Source organism: Octopus bimaculoides, chromosome 27 (genome assembly GCF_046866305.1).
Source record: "Octopus bimaculoides isolate indiv1 chromosome 27, ASM4686630v1, whole genome shotgun sequence".
Lineage (NCBI taxonomy): Eukaryota > Metazoa > Mollusca > Cephalopoda > Octopoda > Octopodidae > Octopus > Octopus bimaculoides.
Window position 1 is genome coordinate 22,682,113 of NC_142954.1, and position 5,532 is coordinate 22,687,644.

The 5,532-nt window shown below is 38.8% G+C and overlaps 1 long non-coding RNA gene across 1 annotated transcript in view; it reads left to right on the forward strand.

Annotated features, from left to right (window-relative positions):
- Positions 1-2,783, forward strand: part of LOC149130902 (uncharacterized) — a 4,423-nt gene extending 1,640 nt beyond the window's left edge. The window contains exon 2 of the long non-coding RNA XR_016238670.1: positions 128-2,783. This is a non-coding gene — a long non-coding RNA (uncharacterized LOC149130902). The remainder of the gene's footprint in view (positions 1-127) is intronic.
- The last annotated feature ends 2,749 nt before the right edge of the window (positions 2,784-5,532 follow it).

The following is a 5,532-nucleotide window of genomic DNA, read 5'->3' on the forward strand; positions in this document are numbered from 1 at the left end:
GGTCTGGGTACATGGAGTAAATAAAATCATATCATAAACAATTAAATATAAGAAATAATAATTTCTTAAAGTATGTGTTAATCCCCATGTACCCAGACTTTGTGGACACCCTGTATGTATAATGTAGGTGTGTGTCTGAGATAGCACATAGGTGCAAAACAAGGTGGAAAAATATAGTACCTGAATATTGAAGGTAGACTAATATTATTAAAGCCAAAAAAGAAAAAAACATCTCATAAACTTACTCAGAATTTCATATTACTGGTCGTTGGACATTTGGGATCATACAAGAATGGTAATGTGAAACTCTGGGTAACAGCTTGTGAAGATTTTCTTTTTGGCTTTAACAAAAAGTATATATATGTACATATATATGTATACATACATTCATATACATTATATATGTACATACATATGCAGTATATTTATAAATTACATCTTCATAAATCTCTACAGACATTTACACATAGACCTATACACATATCTGTGCAAACACCAATGCATAGATTTAATCTATGCATCTATTCACATATCTACAACACACACACACACATTGTTTCAAGATGTAGAAATTCTCCGACACTGGCACCAGGTTTCCATTGTAATTTTTCTTACCAGGAACTTTCCAGAAAGCTTAACAGTAGCAGTGAGGTCATTGGAGATATTAATCAGAGTGGAGACACACACACACACACACAAACCCCAATCAGAAGGGCAAGATAACCAACATACCTTGGAATACAAAAGGCACTTCTACGCGCGCACACACATTTTAATTTTCCTCTTATATTTATCCCTTTACTAGTTTCAGTCACTGGACTGTGGTCATGCTGGAGCACCACCTTGTAGAGTATACAATTGATTAATACAACTCAGAGTATCTGAGTAGACTGGTACTTATTTCTATCAACCCCAGATGGGATGAAAGCTAATGCTGAACCTGGGGCAGAACTGAACCCAGAACATAACCAAATATTCATTGAAACTTCCATATGTAATACGAGGCACAATGGTGCAATTAAGTTACGAACCAGTTAGCTGCTGGACTGGTTTGTTAACCTCATGGTCAGGAGTTCAAAACCTTGGTCCTGATAACTAACAGTCAAAACAGCTGCTGCCTAGTGTTAGCTTCTGTGGGGTGGCACCTCTGGGTGAGGCATAAAATCACTTGATTAGAAATGAACACACATCAGTTCTTTTGTTTTCATTTGTCATTAGAGAAACATGGCCACGCTGGGGCACCACCGTATACATACACCACCCTGTATCAAGCCTTTAAGAGCATGAAAGGCAAAGTGACCCTTGGTGGGATCTGAACAGAAGATGTAAAGAACATAGCCATATATACCACAAGGTATTGAATCCAATGTGCTACTGATTCAGCCATCTCCCTGCTTTACAGGCAGTCCTCAAGATTTGTCTCAATTCGTCATCATCTTCATCAGTTAACGAGTTTTCCATGCTGCCATGGGTTGGATCATTTGACAGGATCTAGCGAAGCACAGAATTGCAGAATGCTCGAATGTCTGCTATGGAATGGTTTCAATGGTCAGATGTCCTTCCCACTGCCAACCTTACAATGTGTACCGGGTGCATGCTTTCATGCCACTGGCGCTAGTAAGGTCACCGAGTAAGTAGCAAGAGTGAAAAAAAAAAGGGCTCTCACAATTGAGGGGTGGGTGGAGTATTTGAAAGGAGGAGGTGACTTCATGTCAGGTGTTGAGAGGCTAAAATATGACAGGGACAAGCAGAGGGGTCTTGCTATAGAGAAGATACACAATTACCTGTGTACATGGTGAAATAGATTTATCTTTATATTTGAGGGTATGCCCCAACAAATCTTTACTGTCTCGCTGTAAGCTGGTTGGCAATAGGAAGGGCATCCAGCAATAGAAACCATACCAAAGTAGACTGTGGAGTCTGGCACACCAGCTTCTATTGAACCACGCAACCCATGTCAGCACTGAAGATGAATATTCTTTACTACCCTAGGCACAAGGTCCAAAATTTTGGGGGAGGGGGCCAGTCGATTAGATCAACCCAAGTAAGCAACTGGTACTTAATTTATCGTCCCAGAAAGGATGAAAGGCAAAGTCCACCTCGGCAGAATTTGAACTCAAATACTGCTAAGCATTTTGCCCGGCTTGCTAACGTTTCTGCCAGCTCGCCGCCTTAAAGAGGAGGGTTTACACTGAAGATGAATATTGAAGTTTCTATGCCTGGTTAGTGTCAGGAAGGGCACCCAGCCATAGCTAAACCATGTTAAAACAGACATGGAGGCCAGGCAGCTCTTCAGCCCCTGTCAAAGCATCCAACTCATGCCAGTATGGAAAATGGACATTAAATGATGACAAAGAAACTGTTCTTGGCATTTGGACTTGTTGCAATTTCAAAAGTTTGAAGAGAACTGAGGATTCTTGAGGGCTGCCAGTAACATGTTATTTCCAATCTGACTCATATTCCACACAGACCATACCATACTATGTCACACCAGACCAGACCACCCATCACTAGCCTGTTCGACTTAAGTTTGCTGCCTGAAACAACTCGTTCACATATGCAGAAACACCACATTCACACGACACAGCAAAATGCCAATTAAATCTCATTCGAATCATATTTTACCATTAAAAAAAAACAAAACAAAGAAATTACCATAGTGGATAATGTAGTTTGTGGGAGAAAGGGGACAAAAAACAAAACAAAAAAGACCCCAAAAATTGGTCACAACTGAAATACTCGTTCAGGACTGACCCGGGGTTAAAACAACAACAACAACAACAAGAATAACAGAGAAACAAAACAAAAAAACAATATGTCACTCCCTATTTGATAGTTTGGTGAGTCTGGTCAGTGATAAAGAAGAGACACCCAGGTACAACAGTTGTTGTTGCTATGACGATAACAATAACAACCCTTCACATTTATGGTAAGACAAAGGAAGAGGAAAAATATAAAACAAAAACAAAAACAGATGGCAGAAAACCCCACAAAAAACATGAACTGTGTCTCCAAGACAATATTTTACAAATGAACCACCAAATATATTCCTCTTCTGCCCCATTCCTTTACTCTCTCCTCTTTACATTACTGATTCCTTACAGCAAAATTTCTCAAAAAGGTGGAGGCGGGTGGGCCTCCCCACACACAACTGTGATTAGTAGGGGTTACAGTAAAGATGCGGAGATGAGGGCAGTCTAGGCCTCTCTTCAGTCAGAGAGGATTATGAATTTTGGCACCTGGAAAATCCTTCTTTAAGATGTGTGTGTATATATATATATATACATACATACATACATACATGTCTAAAAAATGGTTTAGCAAAAAAAAAAAAAAAAAAAAAAAAAAAAAAACCCTGCTTGATACAGTAACAGTATTTGAAGACAAATTTTTCTTGCAATAAAAATTATTAATTATATATATGTGTATCATCTACCACATTCTTTTAGCACTTTTGTGAATTTACCTACTTATCCAACTCACCCCTTTCTATTCTTCTACTCCTATTCACTCTGTACCCTGAGGGTACATCCGCACTGTCTCTCCAACTTAGGAAGCCATGCACTCACCTCTATTCCTGTCCCTCTATCATACTATATCACCACCTTCAATATTATACCCCAACTCATTGAAAGGGGTCGGGTTCTGTCTTGCAAATACTTGATAACCTCACCAGTTCCGATGTCACAAAAGATAACAAAGAAAGGCTCACAGTACATTCTGTAAAGACGGGGGCAGCCAGCCGTAGAAACGTTGCCAGGAGCGACACTACAGCTTGGTGTACTTTTCTGGCTTGCTGGTTCCGGTCAAACTGTCCAACCTGTGCCAATTATGGAAAACAGACATTAAACAACCATCTTCGTCATCATCAATATCATGTGTACACAAGACTTGAGAAGGACCTTGGTGGTCAAACATCAAAATCATTTGATCTGACCGTTATCACTGACCACACTGAATCATCCTCAACGACCATCTTGCCAGGACATCTCCAACATAATTTACACAGAATGGTCGTCTTTTGATGTACAAGATAGCAACAGCTGCCAAACTGCCCTAAAACTAGACACCACTGTATAAACAGAATAAGTAGACATTGGGGGGGGGCGCTAAGGTCCCTAATAGGACCACTACCATCATCATCCTCACAACCTCCTTCACCATCCAGACCCATCTTAGCAACATTACAGAGCCCCTCACAAATCAATGCACTAGGCCCCTATAGTATATATTTATTGACAGCATACATAGATCAGAATCGGGCCCTTACACTCATGAGGACCCAGGTAAACTAATATATATATTGGGCCCCTATAGTATTTATTTATTGACAGCAAGCCACTACATACATAGATCAAAAGGGGTGCCCCTACACCTGTGCGCCGCTGGGCAACAACCCAGAGTCCTCGTGCCTCAAGACAGCACTGCCACCACTAGTTTCAATATTGTTTTTCACTCGCTTCTTCAAGTTCAAACGGAATGACAAGGAGCGGAGGAAACCACAGAGATAAAAAAAAAATGCTGGGACACACAGACAAATAGAAGCATTTTAGTCACATATTGTTCTGCATTGTTGTTGGAATACATTTATGCATACACACACACACAAACAAACAAACACACACACATGGAGATAGTGCTGAAATTGTAATGATTCCCAATTAACAACTGATAGAGAAATCAGACTTGTGCGCAATGGTCAGTGTCATTCTCTTTTCTTTTTTTTCTGACAGGAAATTTCTTGTTGGCCATCTGTACTACCTTTTACAATATATGCACGCATGTGTGCAGGTACATGTATGTATATATATATTTGTGTGTCTATATATATACACACACACACATCACACATAAATATATATTAGATACCAATTATGTGTACAAATCACACATATACACACACCTGTATACATATACAATGTGTGTGTGCATGTATATATATATATATATATATACACACACACACATAACAATGCATATATAATATATATAAAACACATATACACATATATTCTGTTGTGTCTGGGGAGGGTCATTTTCTTATTGTGCCTTATAATTTAACACACTCACCAGTAAAATTTCCACTTATTTCTTATTTCTTATTTTCCTAAAATTAACGTTGCGTCTTGCAACCTTTTCAAGTCTTGAGAGTCAAGACTATTGACAAGGTTGCAAAATGCAACGAAAATTTTTAAAAAAATAAAACAAAGAATAGGTGGAAATTTTACTGGTGACTGTGTTAAATTATAAGGTACTTAAAGAGAATGACTCTCCCCAGACACAACAGAATATGCTTCAACACACAAACTCACCTAAAGAATCTTGCAAACCAAATCCAACAATTAAATATATACACATATATATTATAGACATAGAGGTATCCCCCACATTATGTCTATTTAAAGTTGTGAGAATGATAAAGTATGACTATGCATTGTGGGATACAGTCTGTAATTTCATTCTTGTGGAGACCGGGATAAAATTTTCAGAATTCACAATAAACACTTTCTTCTTAGCCAAATGGCTGCATCT